Source organism: Erpetoichthys calabaricus, chromosome 6, assembly GCF_900747795.2.
Source record: "Erpetoichthys calabaricus chromosome 6, fErpCal1.3, whole genome shotgun sequence".
Lineage (NCBI taxonomy): Eukaryota > Metazoa > Chordata > Cladistia > Polypteriformes > Polypteridae > Erpetoichthys > Erpetoichthys calabaricus.
In genome coordinates, this window is record NC_041399.2 from 20,758,840 (window position 1) to 20,774,675 (window position 15,836).

Here is a 15,836-nt window from a genome sequence, read left to right on the forward strand (position 1 = left end):
TTTACATTGGGAATGGATGCAAATACATTTTGCATGAATTCCCTATCATCGACATTGGGTGCATAAACATTTATCAGAATCAATTTACAGTTAAATAAATTGCCCATGACAATCACATATCTCCCTTCAGGATCAGATACTACATCTGATACCACAAATGAGACTGTTCTATTTATAAGAATTCCCACACCTCTAGTTTTCTTTGTAAAGCTGGAATGGAATATTTGGCCAGTCCAGTCTTTTTGCAACCGAAACTGATCCTTGATTAATAATTGGGTCTCCTGTAAAAATACTATTTTAGCGTCTGTTAAGCAAGAGAGTACTTTCTTTCTCTTTAATTCATGATTCAGGCCTTTAACATTCCAGCTCACAAAGTTAACTGCCCAGTCTTTGAAACATTGCTTCTGAACTTTTATTATCATTTTTTCAGTCTTAACTGAAAATAAGACAGCTTTGACCTTAATTTCCAATTTTTCTAGGAGTTATTGCCATGAAGGTTATTGTTACATTGGCATTTATAATTACAAGGATTAAAAAGATAGATTAGCGATAGCTTGTTCTCTTTCTCTCTCCCCCAAAATGATTTCTGACAGTCAAATCACATCCAACAAAACCCACCTGGCCATCAAGTACTCTTCCACTTATTTCAATGCTAAACTCATACAACATCATGTTAAATCATTTTTTACTTCAAATATTGTTAAATGTCACTTTTTGGATTTGAGAAATCAAATTAGATAAGGAATAATTCAGCATTGGTTATTAAATAACATTTATAAAACTTACCCCAATTTTACAGTGTGTTTTTTTTCCATTTAATTTCATAGTTTCAGATTATGTCATAAAATTGCTCATGTGCAAGTCTTCTGAATTTTGTCACCCTTTCAAATGTTCAGACATTAAAGAATTGATGAAAACAGAAAAATAACCACTGCTCAAATAACTCTGACATTGTTAAAGTAACCCTTATTGTGGATTTATGGAAAGAGTGGATCGCTCATCTCTCTTTGCTGTGTTGCCTTAGTGTTTTAGGAATACTGTCAAGTTTACATTTAAAGGTTCTCAACGTTTTACTATCAGTTTCCCTAAGTTAATTCGTCTGAGGTTTTCAGTAAATAAATGCTTTTTAATATGCATGCGAAATTTAACCTTAACCAGCCTCCTTTCCTGGCTCTATTCTCCTGTTGAAGATCTAATTTTAAAGTAACAGCTGTTTTACTTACTCCCTGCAGAACCTGAAACATTTCTTAATCTCTTAAAGTGAGAAGATTCAACTTCTTAAAACATTCATTACAACTAATTTCCTGCAACCTTGATATGAACCTAGTGTTCCTCATTTCTTTACCACCGTTACAGTAGGTCCTTTTTAGAATTTTGAGACCGAAACTGCAGTGAGGCTTCTGGACCGTGTTGTAAATCTTAAACTCCTTTGACATATGCAGTATGCACAAAATAAATCAAGCTATGTCACATAGCTTCCTGTTAGCCTTCCTAACTCCCGTCAGGATATGAAAAGATTTTACCAAGTCTAAAGTTGCAGACAACCATCATGTTTTATATACTGTATGTATATACATATATATACTTTCTGTTCATGAAACTTAACATTTATTAAGATGTCCGCCCAGTTCTGAATTCTTTCTACCTGGGGTAGGTCTCCTGCTTCAGTCCTGCTTATTTTGTACCATCATCTAACTTAAACTTCATGTTTGCAACATTTTTATTTTGGTTTTTGCGTTAAACTGATAAATTGATAAGAGTAGCAGCCCATGTGTAGCAAGAGAAAAAAATCCCTTCAACTAGTTTTGAGATCCTGAAACCATACCATGTTTAATATACTTAAATGAATACTCCAGCAAAACTGATATTTTTTTTGCTTTGTGCCCTCCCCGACCATAGCCTATCATCTAGGTGGGAGGGGCAAAAGCTTTACATTCATCAAAAATTTCGATCTCCAGTTTTCGACTGATCTCGACGTTTTAGGGTCCCCCAATACCAAAAACATCGATATTTCAATGATTGGTGTGTATCACAGTTTCTTGAGGACAGCCTAGAGCTAAAACGGCTGGATGGAAAAATACCAAACTCGAAACTTAAGCCTGTTATGAGATGATGATGTGCTGATTAGTTTTTGAGCCAAATTGTGCAAGAGAAAGAGGCACTCTAGAGGAACCTTCAAATACCGTAATTTTGCAGTTAATTAGGAATGCTTTCCATCAATTGCCATTGTAATGACCTATTTTATGATCAGAAAGATCAGCATCAGAGCAGTAAATAATTACTGAAATGTTATAGAATAGTTTGGATAACTTGGTTCCTAGGGCACAAAACCTACTGATGCTCACATCCAAATTTTTATATACTGTATGCTACTTACTCCATGTGTTTTGTAGTGATTGCCAAAAAAAAAATGTTTTAATCTCATCTTTCTACAATGAGACTTTGATAAACATCCATGGAAAAATAAATCTCACATTACATCACGTTATCACATAAAATACATTTCACTTATCCAGTTGTTTGTTGACAATACTGTACTGAATCTAGACCATACTGGTTCACAAGAGAAAGCTCGGCCTAAAAACCAGATCAGGCCAAAGATGAGACGGACTGGAGATGCTCCGATTAAACAAATCGTAAGATTGTCTTGTGATGATTTAACTGTGAGAAATTTAAAAAATAAGTCTTTTAAGAACATGAGAGTTTCTGTGTCAATTAAAGAGCACACCTCCTTGTGAACTGTCATTTTTTATCTTTAGGCCTCTGACAAATTTAGAAAAGGAAGCTGATTCTTTTAACTATTATATTTTGGAGTAACAGAATGAAGGGAAGTGGTATACCACAGCAGAAGGGAAAAGATAATGGTGGGACAAAAATTAAACAATGAATGGTAGGGAGGATCTGGACATTAGGGCACAAAATATGTTGTATATAAACAATGAGATTTGTAATAGAGTAGAGTCATCTTAAAGATACACAGGAAAATCTGAATCTGTGTCATTGCCACTATACTGCTGTAAGAATATCATTTTTCTATTTACATATTTGCATTTAATCTTTTAATTTTGTATTTTATTCTTGTGCTTTGGTAAATATGCTAAACACCTGTAATATTAATTTGGTCTAGATTTTTACATTGTTCTGGAGTCATTGGTTCAGGTGGGAGTGGGTGTCATCCGATCTCATTGAAGGGCTATGCAGAGTTAGGGATGTTAAACACAAGCCTGGCAGACAATGCAACAGGTAACCAGACTTGTTAAAGTCTCAACACTTGGTGCTATGATAGGGTATCTGGAACTGCAGGGAGGAACCTTAAAGGGACCTAAGGTAACCATTAATAATAATAATAATAATTCATTACATTTATTGCCTCCCCATCTCTCACCTCTTACCCTGGGAAAGAGAGACAGATAACCTGGGTATTCCTCCAGGCCCTGCTCTAGGCAATAGATACAGAGGAGGGGACGCTGGCGCACGCATGCTGTTGCCGCTCCTCCCTGTTATCAACACTTTTCGTAAAATTCGCCTTAATCCTGCACTTTTTTACATTTGTTTTATTTCTTTATTGTACGTATAGATCGTGGATGCAGCTGACTCGAATTGTATGGATTTGGATTACTTTTTATTGACTTTATGGACTTTACATTGACTGAGAACAACTGAATCTGTGGACCACGGGACAAGACCTACAAACATTTCTTTGTACCTGGCGATCTAGGAGCCTGGAATGATCTGTCTCCTTGATTATAGTTGCTATGCTAGTCTGCTCTCGATTCATTTTATTGTGCTTTATGACTAAGAACTGATCTGATGTTCACACCCACCTGGCTTGTGACTCTGGGGTGATCACACCTGTAATACCCAGCGTTACTTGTTTGTGGCTGTATGTTGGAACCTCCAAATCCTGCTACCTCCTCCTGCTATGCTTTCTGCTGCTTTGCTATCGCCACTCATCTGCGCCACCGCACCCGCCTGTCTCACCGGCTCCGCTGTGCTGTGTTGCTTCTCCAACTGCTATCAGATAAGTATTGCTCAGTATCATGCTAAAATACTCTTGTGACAAACTCCTTCATATTAAACAGTTTGTCCACAGCAAATGGTCTGACTGGAATATCCTAAAACACACCGGTATTTTGCAGCGCCCAAAACATGTATATCGTGGGTCAGGTCACTGCCACTGCCGGGCAGCAAATGAAAAGATCACAGGCAGCATTTGCTCAGGAACACGCCATCCTACTCATGGCCCTGGAAATAGAAGTGTCAGTGTGCCAAGTTTACAGTATGTGAAAATAAACTCCGGTCACAACTCTGTGCAAAAAGAAGTCTGATCAACTAATATTGCATTGTTTAATTCGAGATCTATTAATGGCAAAGCATTGGTGCTGTCAGAAATCATCATTGACACCAAACTTGATATGCTGTGTTTAACGGAGACTTGGCAAAAACCGAATGAACTTACATCTCTCATGAAGGCGACACCACCTGGCTACACTTTCCTCACAGAGCCTCGTAGCTCAAGACAAGGTGGAGGACTTGCAGTAATTGTCAGAGTGGAGTTAAACATCAAAAGAATCCCAATTGATTGTCCATTGTCTTTCGAGTGTCTGGCTCTTAAACTAATAACGGAATCAGGTCCTGTCTTACTCATTATTCTTTATCATCCTCCAAAATACAATGCATCCTTCTTATCTGATCTGACTGAACTATTAACCCACTTAAGGTCCTTTTCCCAGAGAGTCATTCTTCTTGGTGATTTCAACATCCATATTGACATCCCCACATCTAAATTGAGAAATGAATTCCTATCCTTACTGGACTGTTTTGACTTGACACAACATGTTGATTTTCCCACCCACTCTGGTGGTCATATATTGGATCTGATCTGTACATCTGGACTATCTGTTGCCAATAGTTACAGCACTGATTTGGAACTCTCTGACCATAAAGCAGAACTTTTCACTGTCTCATTACCTCTCCCTCCTCTTACCTGTAAACGACAAATTTCTTACAGAAACCTTAAAAATATCTGTCCCTCTATCCTTTCTGGATCCATTTCTGATCTTTTACTGTCTTCACCTATTCCATCAACACTATATAGTCTTCTTGACTACTATAACACAGCCCTACATTCAGCATTAGATATAACAGCTCCTTTAAAACATAAGGAGGTTTCCTTTAAGCGTTCCGCTCCTTGGTATAACTCAGAATTGCTATCTATGAAAGCAGCTGGCCGACGCCTTGAGAGAATGTCACATAAGTCTGGCCTCACCGTGCACATCCAGGCTTTCTCTGACCACCAAAGAGCCTACAGAGAAGCACTAACTGCTGCCAAGAACACCCATTATGGAAGAATAATAGAAAGTGACCACAATAACCCAAGGGTTTTGTTCTCTGTAGTTAATAAACTACTCCAACCTGCATCTGGCCCAACTACCTCTTCTACTGAAGTCTGTGAGAAATTTCTGCACTTTTTCCGTAACAAAATTAAAGATCTAAATAATTCAACTAACATGAATACATCATCTGTTTATATCTTTCCCTGTTTTCCCACTCCATCCAGCTCCTTCACCCAAGTTCTCACCAGTCACATCTGCTTTTGTTAATAACCTGCTTTGTAAGATGAGGCCGAGTACTTGTGTACTGGACCCCATCCCCACCACACTACTTAAATCCTGCCTTCATGCCATAATCCCGACTATTACAACAATAATAAACCCATCTCTTGCTACTGGCTTTGTGCCGCTCACTTTTAAAACCACTTCTGTAACCCCAATGTTAAAAAAGTCTGGTCTTGATGCTGACAGTCTTAACAATTTTCGGCCTATTACCCACTTACCTTTTCTGTCAAAAGTTCTTGAGTGTGTTGTAGCTTCCCAACTCACCAACTACTTAACCTTTATTAATTTGGTGGAACCCTTTCAGTCTGGTTTCAGAGCACAGTACAGTTGTGAAACTGCTCTGCTACAGGTAACCAATGATTTGCTTATGGCAGCAGACTCTGGATAAACCAGCATATTAATTCTGTTAGACCTCAGTGCAGCATTTGACACGGTCAGACATGACATTCTACTGTCCAGAATGGAAAACATGCTGGGTATCTCTGGCAATGCCCTCCAGTGGTTCAAGTCCTATCTGACTGATAGGCAAGAGTTTGTTAGTCTTGGCAACAGCAGGTCCAGCACAGTGCCAGCCACACAAGGAGTTCCTCAGGGCTCTGTCCTCGGTCCTCTGCTTTTCTGTATTTATATGCTTCCCCTTGGCCATTTTATCCATAGCTATGGACTGGGTTATCATTTTTATGCAGACGATACTCAACTCTATTTCAGTGTTAAAGGTGGAACTTCATCAGAGCTTTCTCAGCTCACAACTTGCCTCAGTGAAATTAAAACCTGGATGGAGCAGAACTCTTTAAATTGCAACAAAACTGAACTCCTGCAAATTGTGACAAAAGTGCAACCTAATAAAATGAGCTCCCTCCCAGTCCATCTTGGCGGTGATCTCATCAGACCTGCCTCTACTGCAAAGAATCTTGGTGTCATTTTTGATTCCTCCCTTTCTTGTTCCGCCCACATAAATCACATTAAGAAACTTTCTTACTTTCACCTCCGTAACATATCCCGTGTTCGCTCCTTCCACTCCTTCTCTAATGCTGAGAAACTTTTATCACATCTCGCATCGATTATTGTAATTCCCTACTGGCAGTTGCCCCTTCTAATCTTATATCACAGCTCCAGCTTATTCAAAACTCGGCTGCAAGAGAACTTACTCGAACCAGCAGCAGCGAGCACATCACACCCATCCTGCTTCACCTTCACTGGCTCCCTGTGTCTTACAGAATCGAATATAAAATTCTACTAAAAACCTACAAAGCCTTAAATGACCTTGCGCCAAACTACATCAGTGACCTTCTCCATCACTATGTGCCTGCCCGCCCACTAAGGTCCTCTGATTCTGGTAATCTTGTTGTACCCCTCACTAATCTACACTCCATGGGTGACAGGGCCTTCAGCTGTATAGCGCCCAGACTCTGGAATGACCTACCAAAATTAATCAGGTCAGCTGACTCCATGAATTCTTTTAAAAAAACAACTCAAAACTACCTGACTTTATTATCCCTCTCTCAGTTTACCTCCATGTCAAGATGCTCATGTAACCTGTGTGTGTGTGTGTGTGTGTGCTAGACCATCAATTATGTTGTCTGTTAGGGTTTTTTCTCTGAATTTACTATCTTACTCTTCTTTATTTATTTATCTGGTTAAGTACAATGTTATATACTGTATACCCTGTCGTTCTTTCTTAAACTCTATGAAGTGCCTTGAGCATGGGAGAGACACTATATAAATAAAATGTATTATTATTATTAACATGCAAAGCACATGCATTTTTGGATACACTTTTGATTAACAGATACTTCTGGAAATTCAGCACACATCGCAAACAGGAGACACATTTATATAATGCTGAAGACAGGACTCTTGACCAATAAATGAGGGGAGAGACAAGGCTTTATGTTTTTTAACAAAAACAGAAAAACTGTGAAGGTACTCCTCTACTTCATTAAGATGTCCTCCATGATAACACATGGTGCCTAGTGAGAGGGCATCTAGAAACATATATTAGTGATGAAACTAAACAAAATATCTGTAGAAGACATCATCATGCGCAGCTGAATACTAGTGTCAGATGTGCTGAATACACATGAAGTTGAGGCAGATAAATTCCCATAAAACTCTGCAGTATTTATTCAAAGGAACACACTTTACACACACTTTTTCTAAATACTTTCTGCATTAGATTCTTCCTACTTGTCCTCTGCCGGTGAATGCTGGTTTGTTAACTCACACGTCAATCATTTCAATACCTTAACAGCTCCCCCTCTTTAGTCTGTCACTTCAACATGTTACAAAAATTATAATCAGATTCTAAGCGTAATAATTACAGAAACGTTTACATAAACAGTTTGTGCTAAATGAAACATTATCTTATTTCTTATATGTTATAATATACTGGTATAAAAGGAGGTGTTCAGTTCTTGTAAGTTCGGTCTTACAACTGGCTTAATCACTCTGCCAGATCTTGTAATATTCCATCCTTTTAACACACTCTGTGTGCTGTTCATTGCAGTTTCCTGGCTCTCCTGCTCCTCTGGTGCTGACTCTGGGCTGTCCAGAGCCTCACTTTCAGCCATCCGTATTTCAATTGACAACTGCTGAATGTGTCACCGATTCCTTCTTTTCCCTCGCCCTCTCTGGCGTGTTTATTCAATATGACCTCTGGGTATTGCTCTCTCCAATGACCAATGCTTGGCCCATCCAGTTTTATCAGGACAGTGTCCACAGGCAAAGCTCTTTTACTCCATTATGCTTATTATTCTTGTTGTGCTTTAGTAGCTGCATTTTGCTGTTTAATTTATGATTTGATGGCCATTTCAGGGTTGACATTTTTCTTTAAAATTGGTAGAGTGTTTCGGATTTTCATCCCAATTAATAACTCTGCTGGGCTGATCCCTGTAGATGTTGCCAGTGTAGCCCGACAGCACATAAGCACCAGCAGTGGATCATTTTGTTTAAGTTCTCATTTTGCGATTTGAAGAGCTCTTTCAGTGTGTCCGTTGTGGGTTGTGTGGACTGGAGGTTATATGTTGAAAATCATACTTTGTTCAGAAATGTTTCCATGCTTCGCTTGTATACTGTGGACCGTTGTCACTTACAACTTCATCAGGGACCCCGTCTAGAGAAACCTGGTATGAGTCTTTCAACGACTTGCTCTGTAGTTGTTGTTGGCAGGTCCAAGATTTCTAAATAGGATGAACAGTAGTCAGACACCACAAGATAGTTTTTCCCTTTGCGCTCACGTACTGTACATATCTGTAGCTAGTTCACTGCCAGGGCACTCTGGGAATGGTGTTGATTGTAGTGGTTCTTTGCGCTGCACTCTTTTATTTTCTAAACAGAACTTGTATGTTTCCACTCTACATTTTACAGTATGTCCCCTGATATTCTTGACCACTACCTGACTACCTCTTTTGCTCTTTCCCTGCTTTTTAACGCTTGGTGTCCATTGTGAATATGCTTGGATATCTCTTGCTTCATAGACTTTGAAATTACAATATGGTTACATAGCATAATCAGTCCTCCACTCAGTGACAGGGTCTTTTTTCTGGTAAGAGTCAGCTACATTTCTGGCATGCTCTGGCCATCCATCAGTAATGAACCTTTTGACTACCTTCGACTGCTCGGCATTTTGTGTGGCACTTTTTATCTGGTCCAGTTTTTGTTGGGATGCGGGCCAGCTGTGCATAGCAGCATTTATGTAACAGGTGACATCGGCCTCTGTGGTACTGCCCTCGTTGCATAGCGGGCTTCATGAGAATGCATCCACTATAACTAAGTATTTCCCTGATTCATATTCTGCTTTAGTATTAAACCACATCAGTCTCATTAACAGTCTATGACACCTTATCGACACTGCATCCAGATCCTAGTACAGGGGGATTCTCTCGAAAGAGGCCCCAAATATTCTGTTGCAACTCCCAATAGGATGAATCAAAAAATATGCTCTATACCTGGACGTATGTGTAGTCGATTTCATTACATACGATGCTGGAAGTGGTTTCCATTTTCTGCCAGACACATTTCGACGCAGCGCTCCATGATCCTGAATGTATTGGCAAGCATCTCGTGGAGAATAGCTGCAATTTCAAGTTGGATGTTTTCCTTCAAATATTCCACAGTGCAAGGCTTGTTCCGATAGACTTTTCCTTTTAGCATATCCCAAAGGAAGAAGTCTGGTGGTGTCAGATATAGCAACCGTGGTCGCCAAAGCCCCTTTGAAGTTACCCTGTTGCTGAAGAAGGACTCAATTTCTGCCATGGTGATTGCCGATGTGTGACACATTGCTCCATCTTGCTGGAAGTAACCTTCTGTTAACTCACGATCATCCAGTTGATTCTGACATCGCTTAAACGAATTGGTGGCCCAGCAGGTTTGCACAATGAAGACGTGCTGCTCAATGCTGTAAACACCATCCTGATGAGAAGTCGAGTGACTGAGTGAAGGGGTACGGGCGGGAGGTATGAACCCAGAAGTTGCAAATGCAGGTTAAACGTCGCAACGGCTGTCCAGTGCCCACCTCATTGCTCCAACGCAGGGGCATCCCAGCATGTTCAAAGCTCCATATACTGAGGAGCACATTGCACGTTGTTTCATTCAGATTGCTTTGTTCTAGCGAGAGTTATTACAGAATATTCAGGGCCTCTTTCGAGTGAATCTCCCTGTACTATGTTGTAATCATTAAAATTTTCACCTTTTCCGAATGTAAATAACTTGTAAAAATGTTCCCCTTTGCTATGCATTACATATATAATTGTGTTCACCTGGACCTCCTCTTCTTCTTCATTTTATTTAGTGGCGATTCTGTAGTGTGTGAATCTCTGTCTCCACGTAGGCCATCCTGCTGGATTTTTAAAATTGAATTCTTTGGGTGGGTTACACTTTGTCATTTTTCCTTTCCTTTTAACTTTCTTTCAGGACCACTTCTGACACCATGTCACATGCACTCAATACAAAAGAAGTTGAGGCAGATGTTTTCCCATAAAATTCTGCAATATTTATTCATTGGCACATACTTTTTCTGGTCAGCTTTTCCTACCTACCTATTTTATATTGGCTTCTTCTCCTTGCTCTCTGTCCGTGGATGCTGGTTGATTAACTCGCACGTCAATCATTTCAATACCTTGACAACTAGTGATGCATAATAAGAAAATGTTTATTAAAAGCAGAATCAACATGACACGGTGGAGCCACAACATTGTAAAGGGAGATGTAGGGAGATTCAGATGCAAACCTTACTTTGAACGATTTTCACAGGACATACAACAGTACCATTCATCAGTTTTTAACTACACGATTAGGATTGCAGAACGTCAGGAGTCCGATAGGAAACCGGACACAAATCTATTACTTAAATGTTACTCCCGTGTAATAATTCACATATTTTCAGAATATTTTAGTGTATCTTTTTTTGGGAACTAATTTATGAAGTTATTTTACATTTTTCCCATTGTTTGTTTACCTAATATGGCAGATGTACCACATAACTGCAATCATTGCATTTGACTGTTTCACTTTAAATATAGCTCTGTCTATTATTTGCCTAGAGGGGACTGGGTGGTCTCGTGGCCTCGGAACCCTTCTAGAGTTTGTTTTTTTGTGTGTTTTTTTTCAGTCCTCCTGGCCATCAGACCTTACTTTTATTCTATGTTAATTAGTGTTCCCTAATTCTATTTTCTTATTTATTTTGTCTTTTTTCTCATTCTTTATTATGTAAAGCATTTTGAGCTACATTATTAGTATGAAAATGCGCTACATAAATAAATGTTGTTCTCAGTCAGTCATCATCCAATCTGCTATATCTTAACACAGGGTCAAGGGGGTCTGCTGGAGCCAATCCCAGCCAACACAGGGCGCAAGGCAGGAACAAATCCCCGGGCAGGGCAACAGCCCACCGCAGGACACGCACACCCACACACCAAGCACACACTAGGGACAATTTAGGATCGCCAATGCACCTAATCTGCATGTCTTTGGACTGTGGGAGGAAACCCACTCAGACATGGGGAGAACATGCAAAATCCACGTAGGGAGGACCCGGGAAGCGAACCCGGGTCTTCTTACTGTGAGGCAGCAGCGCTAGAACTATGCCACCATAGCGCTGTTAGTGCTCTCTCAAGTAGGTCAAGCGTTATGTTTGTTTCAGTTTGCACTTTTTATCATTTTGACTCTAATTCCTGGTTTGCTGCAGTACTTCGTTAACTTGTGTTCTTTGTCTTGGCGGTATTGACCTTATCTTGGCTATTATTATGATTGAATTGTCAATCATAATTGTTGTTATCTCTTGGTTGTATACTTTTACACTTAAAATAATCTCTAGAGACTCAGACTTACAATATCCTGTAATATTAATGACAGAGAGGAAACTATGAAGCTACACAATTGTTATAAGTCTATCTCCTGTGTTTTTTAATTTTAAATTATTGAGTGAATATAGTATTTATGCTGGTAAATGTTAAAGTAATATCACTAAAGCTTATTGCCAATAAATATCTTTAGAGGAGTCTGATTTATGAATGAGGATTACCATTGGACTCACTGACACACATCTGGATACAAATGGCCAAAAAACAGGTTTCAGATGTGCCAGTTTTTATACACCAAACTGGCCTTATGCTTTTATTATTATTATTATTATTTATTTATTTATTTATTTATTTTTTGATGCTTGCTTAATTTGTTTTACATGAGAATATTTAATAGCTTGAATTCACCTCACAGCACTGCAGTCTGGAATGAGACACTTGTTAATACGTAAAGCACAGACAATTCTAATCCTATGGCAGTTTCTACATCATTGCATTTATGGGCAAAGATACAATTACATTAATAAATGGTGCATGCTGTTATTCTGGATGTCTTTAGTTTAATGTGCTGAATTTAACAATTACATCTGTTATATAAAATGACAGGGAATCAGTATCTTCATTGACATGATGCGAGCAGAAGCAATATTACACTAAATCATTTGTTGTGCATGTTTAGTGTTTCACTCAGTTGCTCACCAGATTTGTTGTCATTTCAGTAAATGTAGTGAAAGAGGTAATGTTTTTTATTATTTTTATAGTAAACAGATCATAAAAAAGGTCATTAAGATGGGGAAAGGCAGTTAATTTGGGACACTGCCTCCCCCAGGACGCTAGATGGCGATTTCCCTACAGCATAGCGGTGCCCCAGATTCTCGCAGGGCACCATGGTATGTGGAGTTCGGCTTCACAGCCCAGCTGGGTACCGTGGGTGCCACCAGTAGACACTGCAGGGAGACAGGGAGATTTTTGCTTCCTGTATAGCCTGGAAGTACTCCCTAGTCACGGGAATGGAAGTCCAAAAGGACTTCTGGGCTGAAGAAAACTCAAGCCCTCCATTTGACCTGGAAGTGCTGTCGAGTCACGTGGCAGGAGAAATGGAAGCACTTCCAGGTCAAGGACCATATAAAGAACTGTTGGAGACCCAGCAAGCAAGCTGGAGTCTAGAGGTGTGTGACAGGGCTTGCTGGGAGGAGTGGCGGAGAAAATATTGTGCTTATTGTGTGTTTTTTATTGTTATTATTACCTGTTTATTATGGTGGAGATGCTTTGGACACTGTATAAGAAGGCAAAAGAAGATTAAACAACTTCAAGGTGCTTTTAACTCGTGTTGTCAGTGTCTGTGTGTTGGGTTAAGCGTCATCTAGTGTTACGATAGATAGATAGATAGATAGATAGATAGATAGATAGATAGATAGATAGATAGATAGATAGATAGATAGATAGATAGATAGATAGATAGATAGATAGATAGATAGATAGATAGTTTAATTTGTCCCAAAGTAAAATTTAGCTTTTACAGAAGCTCAAGAATATAGAAATATAAAAAGCAATAACAACAATGGCCTCCTAATTTGGCTAATGATAAGAGAGCAGTCACATTCAGGCATAAGGAAGGAGCCCCAGAAGAACACTAGTTTTTAATTATTCATTTTTTAATTATCGATATGACTTGACTAGCTCAAAGACAAGTTGAAATGAAATAATGAAGTAATCATCATAATCCTCAGTGTTAACCTTTGCATTGCAACTAACTGAAGCTCTGTTAGACTGGCCACTAGGTAATGGGTTGCATATCTGACCAAGGTCCTTGTTGCTTTGTCCCTCAGTTTGGCCAGATGGCCAACTATAGGAAGAGCGGTGGTTCCAAATATCTTCCATATTGCAATTGTTAAGGCCGCTGTGCACCATTCAAAGCTTTGGAAATGGTTTTAACCCCTGGCACTGATCTATTCCTCAACGCAGTTTGATGTGGGCATCCACAGAGAGTCCCTTGGACTTTATGTCTTGTTTTTTTTTTCCTAAACATAAGAAATTTGAGAAATGAGAGGAGACCATTCAGTCCATCAAGCCCATTTGTTTATCTAAGAGCTAAGCTGTCTGCCAGTATGACATACAGTGTGAATTGTGGGACCTTACTTACACAGGCATGTGCCTTTCTAAATGATGTCCAGTCAATTCCATTTGCCACCGATGGACTCCATTCAAGTTTTATACTCATCTCCAGGAGAATTAAAGCAAACAGGATTTACCTGAGCACAATTTGGAATTCCACAGCAAAGGGTCTGAATATTTAAATGAATGAGAGATTTCAGTGTTTGATTTTGATTAAATTTGCAAACCTGTCTGAAAACATGTCTTAACTTTGTCATTATGAGTTAACTGACAAAAATGACAAATTGATCCATTTTGAATTAAATCTGCAACACAATAAAGTGTGCAGAAAGTAAAAGGGCCTAAATACTGAAAGAATCCAATGTGTAACTGTTAGGGGGTACTCACCAAATGAAAAAATGGATTTGGATTTCAGAGTAGATCTTCAAAAACGGGGTATGCTGATATTTTTATTTGCACTGAGCAAATTGCAGTTTGAAGTTGCTTTAGGGATGTGTGGAGTAGCCCTGTTTTTGGTCACCATGTGCTTCTTGTTTTCCTTCTGTTCTCATTTCAAAAAAAGAGAGCAGACCACCCACTGAATCACCAAATATTCTCAGCTTTTTTAGTTGGTTCAATCAGTGTCCTATGATGTTCCACAATGCTATGGTTCAGCTAAGGTTTATTCTCTACTTTATGTGTATTACTCTTTCACTGCTTATTTAACCTTCCTCTTGTGTTAGGGTCAGCATCGACCCGTTTTACTTTTTAAATGCATAAAACTACTACCTAATTTTGTTTATTGCATCAAGGATTTTTGACTTTGTCAGGAATCTGTATTTAATTAAAATAAAACAAAAAAAAAAAAACAATTGTACTAAATTATAAAATGCTCTGGTGAAAATGATTACCTTTGTGTTGGTAGGGTCAGTTTTGACCCAGTTATAATTTAAGGTTATAAAACAATAGTTAGGGTCAAAACAAAAATCCTAAACACACTTTGAGGGGCTTCTCTCTTTGCCTGTGTGTCTCCTTACCTGAACAAACAAAACAAACAAACAAAGACAGACCTGTTCAGACATGGAAGGCTTGCATAAGACAAATTTAGTTTAGCGTTGGTGACTTGCAGAGTACACATCTTCTGTTTGCAGCAGTCAAAAATGAGAAGAAGATTTACAGTAAGCCAAGCTCTGGATCATATCTTTTCTGAAAATGAGGCAGAGGACACAGAACAGCATAGTGATACAGATGAGCAGGTTTCCGAGGAGGAAGACATTGTAGAGTATCTACAAGAAGGCACAGACACATCTGATGAGTCTGATGAGGAGGTCACCGATGCTGAAGCTCCACTCACTCCTGCTGAAACATTCAAATCCAAAAGTGGTAACATCTGTTGGAGCTCAGTACCTCCTGACTTACATGGCAGGGCAGCTGCTGCAAATGTCATCAAAATGACCCCTGGAATCACAAGGTTTGCTGTGACGAGAGTAAGTGACATCAAGACATGCTTTGATCTGTTTATGCCATTGTCACTAAAGAAAGTCATGATTGCTATGACAAACCTTGAAGGAAAAAAGGTTCATGGCAACATGTGGAATGACATTGATGAGGAATACCTGGATGCTTATATTGGTGTTCTTCTTCTTGCTGGTGTTTACAAATCCAGCAATGAGTCCACAGATAGTCTCTGGGATGCGTCGACAGGCAGAAATATTTTCCGGGCAACAATGTCACTTCAGTCATTTCGAATGATATCAAGAGTCCTTAGATTTGACAACAGAGAAACTAGAGAAAAATCTGACAAGCTTGCTCCCATCAGGGATGT